The following is a 9217-nucleotide window of genomic DNA, read 5'->3' on the forward strand; positions in this document are numbered from 1 at the left end:
CCTTAGTTTCCTCATCTGTTCAAAAGGGGATAATTATTTACCTCAAAGCAGGGTTGTGAAAATTACCTGAGAAGGAATGGAAAAATACCAAGAACTGAATAAAATAAGAGATTATTTGGAGGAAGCAGCTATGGGTATATTGATGATTTAAATAATGTTGCCACTCCCAGTTCTGCCACCATGGCTGTATGATCTTGGACAAGTCATTCATGTTCTTTCTCTTGGCTTCAGTTACCACATCTTTCAGATGGCTTAGACTTAACAGTGTCTGAGGTCCTTTCTAGCTCTGACATTTTGTGATCTATTTGTGGAAACTACAGGTGCCTCCTCAGGTTTGGGGATCATGGAGGACTTCCCAGGCCCTTACTCCATCCCTCCAGCCTTCCCTATTTTCCCCACCCTCCCTACCCCCAAAGGCCAGATGGCCTGGGCTGGGAAGGGCTAGGCCTTATAATTGCTTCCTCTTTCCTCTCTGTATATCCTGCTCTTCTAGCCATGGTGGCAGGAAGCTGGTCTGGACCAGGCTTCAGTCCCAGTCAGGAAGGGAGCATATTTAGTTCCTGTCCTCTATGACACATCCTCCTAGTCACTTCAGACCTCCCCAGCAGTGCAGTTACCCTGTAAGATCTTGGGAGTTGTCTGCAAATTCCTAGGGTTGCTTGTGGAAGGAAAACCAGGCTTTCTTTGTAGTGAAAAAAAAAAAGTAGTACAGGATAATGGAAAGGACACTGGATTTGACTTCAAATCCTGCCTCAAGCCCTGACTAGATGTGTTGCTAAGGGCTTTACCTTAAACCTTAGTTCCCTTATCTGTAAAATATAGTGAGTAATATTTATATTGCTTGGTTTGCAGAGTTGTGAAAATAGTGCTTCATAAACTTTTTCTTTGGAGGGTGGGGAGGCAATCTGGGTTAGATGACTTGCCTAGCCATATAGCTAGCAAGTGTCTGAGACAGGATTTGAACACAGGTCCTTTCGATTCTAGGGCCAGTGTTCTATCCATTGTGCCACCTGGCTGCCCCACTTTGTAAACTTTTAAATGCTATAGGAATATAATAAAAGATTATTTTTTGTGCTCTCCAAGCATGTGTCAGCTGGTAAGGAGATATCTGAGCTGGAAGGTACTCCAGGGCAGGAGTAGGGAACCTGCAGCCTTGAGGCCACTTGTCCTCAAGTGCAGCCCTTTGACCGAATCCAAACTTCACAGAACAAATCCCCTTAATAAAAAGATTTGTTCTGTAAAACTTGAACTCAAAGGGCTGCACCTGAGGACCTAGAGGGCCACATGTGACCTTGAAACCACAGGCTCCCTACCCCTACCCTAGGGATTGCTTAATCTAACCCCCCTAGCAGAGGCCCCCACCCCTCTTCCCTAGAATATTTCTTTAGTCCCCTAACCAGAATCTACTTCTATTCCTCCTATGCTCATTTTCCTAAAGAGCCATTTTGGTCATCTTTCCCCTTACTCAAAACCCTTCAGAGGTTTCCATCTATTCACAGCGAAAAGTCCAAAATGTCTAATTTGTTGCAATCCTTTTTCTTCTTTAAGGCCCATCTCAGATGCTGCCTCCTCCATGAAGCCTCCTATCTTTAAATCATTTGATGACATTTTGTTTCTCCTTCTCTTGTCACTTACCATATATCAAGAGCCCTGGATCTGAAGAACTTGGTTCAGATACTGGCTCTGCCTACTTACTAGTTTTATGACTTTGGGTAAGTCACTTAATTTCATTAGGCTTCACTTTTCCCATCTGTAGAAAGAAGGGTTTGGATGATCTTTAGTTGTATGGTATAATTGGAGAGTAGGGCTCAAAGCAGTCTCACTGATTGGTTTATCCCTTTCTCTAATCAGAAGAGGAAATCAAACACAGATTTCAGCTTCTCGCTGCCCCATCCCTATTCCCCACAACTGAAGCAGGAGGTAGGCAGGGGGACTCACTTCTTATGCCCAGTAGGTTGTCTAGATTTGAGAGGAAGGTCCAGTTCACTCCCGTTTATCCCAGTTGGTCTTGCCTCCATCCCATCCCCAACTTTCTCCTAAAGACACCCCATCTCTTGGCATATTTTCCAAGGGTGAAAGGGTGGCTGTTCCTTCTCACACACCGCCTGATGCATAATACCAAGAAGAGCAGTTAGCATATTCCTGGTTCTCTGTGCCCCCTTTTACACTCTCTGTGATACAACCAGATTCCTGTTGCAATGATCCCCATATCTTGGGGTCACTATCTCTCCTGTCCAATAAGTTCAGTACCTGGCTCACATTTTCTCCTCCCTAACCTCTGCCCACTTTCAAACACCGCGGTCTCCCGATTTCTCAGCCTACTCAGCTCCCATGATTCTGTTTCCAGACTATCTCAACCTCTCATAGGACTAGATGCCAGGTTCCCATTCCTACCCCCAACCTCCACTGATTTTTTCCCCCAAGGGTCAGAATTCCTGGTTGTTGCTCTGAGACAGACCCTTCCCCCAAAGAGGGAGGCTTGGTAGGGAAGGTTAAGCTGTGGCTTCCCATCTGTCTCTCCTTCTTCAATTCAGGAAACATCCACAAGAGCCAGAGGGGTTTGTACTGAAATGACTTTAATATCTCATGTTGCAGCAAAATTAAAAATATACAAAAAGTTTGTGGCATACAAAAAAGTCTCAGTACAGAAAGCCCGGCCTGGGATCCCCTAGCTTCCCCCTGCCTGGGCCCGAGAGGAAGGCAGAGGAAGAAGAGGGTGGCACCAACAATATTGAAGTACATGGAGGGAGACATAAGGTTGAGGACAGAGGGAGGGTGCAACGGAATTGAAAGGAGGAAAGAGGAGGGGGTGAGGGTTGGCAAGGCCAGTACCCAGTAGGGCAAATGAGCTGACAGAGAACCCACTGAGCAGAAGCTGCTGGGGCTTAAGCTGAGAGGAGTCTGTAGTTGAGGATTCCTGTCAGTCAATAGGCAAGGAGTAGGGGACAGGGAAGAAGGAGGAAGAAGAGGGAGGTGTTCAAACTTGAACCATGTCTGAATTTGGAATCCCATCTAAAGTGGGGGCTGCATCTGCAATCAGATCTTTATATGGCCCCTGGAGCCTAGATCCATGAGCTCTGCAAAGGGCAAGAACTTCATAAATGCTGAGTGAATTCAATTCAGTGTAGGATTAGACAAGCTCATGGTTTTGAGCTTGGTTCATGGTTCAAAGCACTGAACTCATCTGGGAGCTTTAGCCCTATGGGAACTCGAGGCAGTTTGCAGCTGATCAGGATTCCAGCCTGGGTAGGCAGGGGCTCTCTCAGTTGATCTGGATGCTCTCTCTTACACTTGGTCTGAGGCATTCATGGAATAGATGGAGCCAAGAGCCCCCTCCCCTGAATTATTGCAGTGTCTCCAGCTCTTGTGATTATGCATAGAAATGTGCCTTTCCAGGATGCCTCCCTGGGTAAGGAGGATCTCATCTGTTCAAGGCCTTCCTGGGGAGAGGGAGCTGAGGTGCCATGACACTGTCAAGGAGGACCCACCAAGGCCTATGTCTCAGGCTACTCATCCCACCCCACTTCCTGGCAGTCATATTTCCAGGGACAGTTCTGGGCTTGGGAGATAGGTTTACCCATCTATCCCCAATTCCAGTTTCTTCTTTTCTTGGGTAACCCCCTTAGCAGAATCACACAACCAATGTTCTCTCTCACTCCCACCCACACCTGCACCCACACCCACCCATCAGAGCCCTCCCAAGGTCAGAGCAGACCCACTTAGGGAACAGTGTACATCCCAAACCAAAGCCTGCAGTCCAAAGAACCTTCCCATACTAACCCTCCCCTCCCCAACTTGACCTATTTTCAGATACTACCCAGATGGCTTGGGGATATCTGGGCCCATTCCTGCAATATATGTTAAAGCACTTTAGCAACAGGTTGGTGCTGTCTCTCATCCTTAAGGGAGAGGGGAGGAAGCATAGAAAGGGCAAAAGAAGGAGCTGAGTTCTTGGAACCCATTCCTGCTTGCCACCTCCACTCTCTTCTTTAGGGTCCTTTGAGGTGGGAGAGAATCTGACTTAGTCCTTTCCTTTATTAAATGGCCCCTGAACCCTGATGGGTAGTATGGATTTAGTGCGGCAGTCCCTGGGTAGGGATAGTATCCCGGGATCTGACCTTATTGGGCACTAAATGTGACCCTAGCCCTTTATCAATGGTTGTTCTTGAACAGCCAGGGGATCTTGGTGGTATGTGTTGGGAGGGATGGTTTCTGAGTGGGAAACAGCTCCTCCATTCCATAAACAGCCAGACTGGAGGTAGGGTTAGGACTCTATTATTGGCAGGGATGGATGAGGTGGGAGTCCACAAGGAAGGTTGCCAAGCCTCATCAAACCCAGCACCCTGGCAGAGAGGAGAAACAGAAGTAGAACCCCAATTAGCAGAAGACAATGAACTCAATCACCCAGACTCAAGTTCGCTCCCAACTAAAAGCCTCAAGGTTCTGATGAGTTCTGCATTATTCCCACCTTCCAGCCCCAAGGTTAGAAACTAGTAACTAGGCTAATCCAGAACAGGCATAGCTTTAGACCTGGCCTGGTGCTAAAGTCAAATCAGGAATGGTTTCTGGCTCCAGGTAGGCTCTAAAGCCAGGAGTTATATTCCAGATAGATTCTGGCTCAAGTTCTGCATTTGCTCCACCCTGGAAGCTAAATTCCTTCCAAGTCTCACTAGTTTGAGAGAAGACAAGTAGCAATTTCTAAGTCCTCCCCAGCTCTGCGATCTCAGGGAGGCAGCCCTACCTCCCTTCCTGGTCACTGGACCTTCTCTCTGGGCACCTGATGGAGATGCCACCCCAGGGGAGCAAGAACTGAGCTTTTCAGCCCCTCCCAGCGCTGCTTATAAGGGGAAGGACCTGGGAAGAGTGATAGCAGCAAGCTTATCTTGTCCATCTGTACTTAAGAAGCCTTCTGGTCAGTCCCAAGGAGCTGCCTTGAGATCCCCAGCTTACCCAGTGAGCTTGGAGGGGTCCAAGTTTCTTCAAAGCCCCATGGGTTTAGGATAGAGAAGGAAAGAAGGGTCTTAGCTGACCTCTGAAAGCTCTTCTAATTCTTAAGATTTTGAGAAGAATGAAGAATTCAGAGGGGCAGAAAGACAAGGAATGTCCACAATACAGGACCTTAATCAGCCTCCTTATCTTTTCACCTCTTAAGTTAGAGACCTCCTATTCCCAGCCCAGGAACAGATCTGTCTACTGCAACAGGACTTCCCTGGCCTGGGGCTACCTCCAGTTTCCTGCTTGGATCTAGCTCTTCTAGTTGACCTAGTACCAGCCACAAAGCAGTGAACAATAGATAAAGGCCTCCTCTGATCCCCAGAAAGACAGCCTAGCCAGCCAGCCCATTAGTGTATCTGGAAGCAGGATATGGGTATGAAAGAGGTAATGGAAGGTGGAATATCTGGGGGGGTGGGGGGTGAAGAGGAAGTACGGAGCACTTGGGTAGGTGGGGAGAGGAGTTGTCTGTACCCAGGAGGCAGTTGATTGATACCCAGGGTATCAGTAACAACCTGGGACCATTTGACGTGGGTGGTTTCTGTGCTGTACTGGGAGGAGAGGGGGGAGGACATGGTAACAAGGCACATGGTAGTCAGTGCATTGGGTGTATGATGGGTGTTGTTGGTGTGGATCAGCCTGGGAACCTAATGGGGCACCATGGCTGATGTATATGGTAGTGGTGGTATGTGTATGTGTATGTGTGTGTGTGTGTGTGTGTGTGTGTGTGTGTGTGTGTGTGTGTGTGTGTGTGTGTGTGTGAGAGAGAGAGAGAGAGAGAGAGAGAGAGAGAGAGAGAGAGAGAGAGAGAGAGAGAGAGAAAGAGAGAGAGAGAGAGAGATTGAGATTGTATGTCCTGGGGGCCACTGGGGGGAGACAAGAGTCCAAGTACCGCACAGTGTGAGAACAGCTGACCCCAGAGGGTAGGCAGTGTCAGGGGGTACAACATGGAATTCACTCACATGGGACCAGGCACTTTTCATGCTCACTGTTAATGACAACCTGGTAGCAAGCTGGAGAATTTAGGGGAACCTTGGGCTCAACCTGACCCTCTCACAGAATCACAGAGCTGGATGGAATCTTCAAGATGATTTCATTTAATTCCTTCATTTTACGGGAGAAACTGAGGCCCAGAAAGGGAAATATGTGAATCAGTAGTCCGACCAGATACCTAATAATAATCATGATAGCTAGGGCCTTTATGGTTTCTAAAGCATTTCATGTTCCCTACCCTAACCCCAGAGGGTAGGAACCTGATGCTCCCCTGAAGTGTTAAGGGACCACACAGAAGCAACAGGAAAGAAAAAAGGTGGAGATGAGACATCACAGTTGGCAGAACCTCCTATCTCTACTCCATCAACAAAGCTCCTTGGTAGTCTGACTGAATAGTAGTGGAAAGAGCAGGAGATCTGGTTTCTAACCTTGACTCTGCCACTAATTCTCTATAAGACTTTGGGTAAGTCCCTTCCCATTTCTAGGCCTTAGTTTCTTCATCTGTAAAATGAGGGGGTCGGGCTAAATGATCTCCTAGTTCCCTTCTGGCTTTTTCTGTGAATCAGGGAACCTAGACTCTGCCCTTACATAGCTGTGTGACTCTGGACAAATCGCTTCCCTCTCTGAGCCTCAGTTTCCTGATTTGCAAAGAGAAGGGTCTCTAAGATCTCTCCCAGCTATAACATTGTGTGATTCTATGAACTTACACTCACTTAAGAGATCAAAGAAGACCCTAGGAAGGTCCCAGGAAGGAAGAATGTGAGAGACAAAGACATCCAAGGGCCAGGCAGGGAACAGAAAGACCAGCTGAGGTAGATCATGTCACAAGAAGGAAGACAAAAGGACACCAGAGATACCCCTGGGGGAGGCCTGGGTAGTCAGAGCTAGAGCTTGGTCCAAAACTCACACCACTGAAGACCAAGCCCTGTCACCTCCTAGACCTAAATTTCTATCTCTGCTCTAAGGAATGGGCTAATGCCCAAGCTTAGAAACAATCATATAAAGTGGCCTAGATTGTGAGTCAGGAGATCTAGATTTCAGTCTTGACTCTGCCATTCACCAACTATTTGAGTATCAGCATCAGTTTCTTCGGTACTCAAATGAGAACTTGGATCAGATGATCTTCAAGGTTCCTTCCAACTCTGAATCCTGGTGACCTGGTTTTGAATTCAGGTCCTGATGCTTACTAGCTAACCCTAGATAAATTATCTCCCTGGGCCTCAGTTTCATTTTCTGTAAAATAAGGGGTGAGGACTACATGAGCTCCAAAGTCCCTTCAAGTTATGAATTCTACGAGCCTGGAATGCTGAGACTTCCAGACTGGTTTGGAAGCATATCGGATTTGGGTACAAAGCAAGGAAAGAACTAGAGGCTAACAGCTTAGATGCTTCAGAGACCCAAATCTCTTTTTTTCCCCTTATAGCTGCCCCTAGACCTTAGGGTTCTTGAACTCCTTTCCATAATCTGGTAGCAGAAAGGGGTTTTCACTGGACATAGAGTCTTTGGGAGTTGAGCCCCATTCCATAGGGAATGGAAGGAAGAGATTTCTTCCCCATTTTCTTGCTAAAATCCCTAGGGAATTCCAGACTCTGATAATCTTTCAGGCTTGTACCTGGTCTCTGGCACAAGAAAAAGGGAGACCTATTTTCCAACTTTGTCTCTGATACTCACTAGCTATGCGACCTTGGACAAATCCCAATCTCTCTCTGAATCTTAAATTTCCTCCTCTATAAAATGGAGATCCAGGCCAGGGGAACCAGAAAGCCATTCTTGGCTGAGAAATGGAAATACCTATCTTTGGGGCAGGTCTGGTCAGGTTTAGGTCCCATCCCAACCTGGTCTTAGCCCCCTCCTTCAGCTACATACTGTTTACCCCACCATCCTGGGACTCTCCCAGAGGTGGATGGGGAAGGTGGGGAGAGATGAAGAAGCAGCTCTGTGTGTTGGCATGACAGGGTCTATACATGATTTCACTGTATGAGGATATTTGTGAAAAAATGTCATGTGTGCTCAATGGGGGGTTGCATCAAGTGCTATGTATGTGGGGTATGTGTATGTGTATATAGATGCATGATATCTGCGTGTGCATTCGTGTGCACATTGGGAGTTACTTTGCACTCTAAGTCCTGCCCTTTTTTCAACCTCCCCCCACCCCCATCCCCCTTTAGTAGAGACAGTGTCCACCTGAGTGCAGGCTCATTATTTAGGGGAAAGAACCAGAGGCTGGGTGTCGGTAAACCTGGCTTCTATTCCTCCTCTGGAGCTAACTTCCTGTGTAAGCTTCAGCAAAATACTTCCCATTCCAGGGCCTCAGTTTCCTCATTTATAAAATAAAATGGTTGAACTAGATGATCTCTAACCCCACCCTATCCCCAACCCCAACTCGATTTGGGGTCCTTAGGCAACAACTTGGCCTTTAAGAGGGGCATTATTCTCAGTTCTCACTCCCACCATGCTCAGTTCATATTTTAGTTATCTGGCCTGGCCTTATCTCTCCCTTTAGTTCCATTTTAGAGGCCAGACCAGGAATATATCATCCTGACTCTGGGCTTTTTTTGGGAGAACAGGATGCCTCAATCTTGAACCCAGGGCCTGAGCACGTTTCTTTCCCTCCCAAGGAATACCCTGAGGTTGGCCCAGGTCTGAAAACCATGGGGGACATCAATGAGACTTCAGCTCCATCCCAAAGCCAAAGGAATCATTTCTCAGGTGCTCCAGGATGGGGACTATAGCTGTGGACCTGGCTAAGGACCAGAAATTCCTATCACTCCCCCAAAGCTTGAGATTCCCAGCTGGGAAACAATTGACAGAATTTATATCCTTAATAATTTCTTTTTTTTAAATCCCCAATAATTTCAAAATCATATTTCCCCTTTGGATGGCAGTTGTGTCACAAAGTGGTCAGAAGCCTAGAGCTTTCTGTGAACTTCAGACCCTAAAATCCTCAGAAGGCTCCTCATACATGGGTTCCTTATCCCAGAACCGCCCAATAAGGTCAGGGTCCAGACCTCCGCAGCAGTTCCTAAAAGGAAAAATTGCAATGCTAAGAAGGTCTCCTAGACACACTGTCCCCCAGAGATCTACTACAGATAGGCATCTAGAACCTGCACAACAGAGTCTAGAACAAAAAAATGTATAGACTCAGAACATTTCCCAGACAATATTCTAGAAACTCCCTTATGCTCTGGCATATGGAAGGTATTATAGTGGATCCTGGAGCCAGAGGACCTAT

The sequence above is a fragment of the Notamacropus eugenii genome, chromosome 1 (genome assembly GCF_028372415.1).
Source record: "Notamacropus eugenii isolate mMacEug1 chromosome 1, mMacEug1.pri_v2, whole genome shotgun sequence".
Classification (NCBI taxonomy): domain Eukaryota; kingdom Metazoa; phylum Chordata; class Mammalia; order Diprotodontia; family Macropodidae; genus Notamacropus; species Notamacropus eugenii.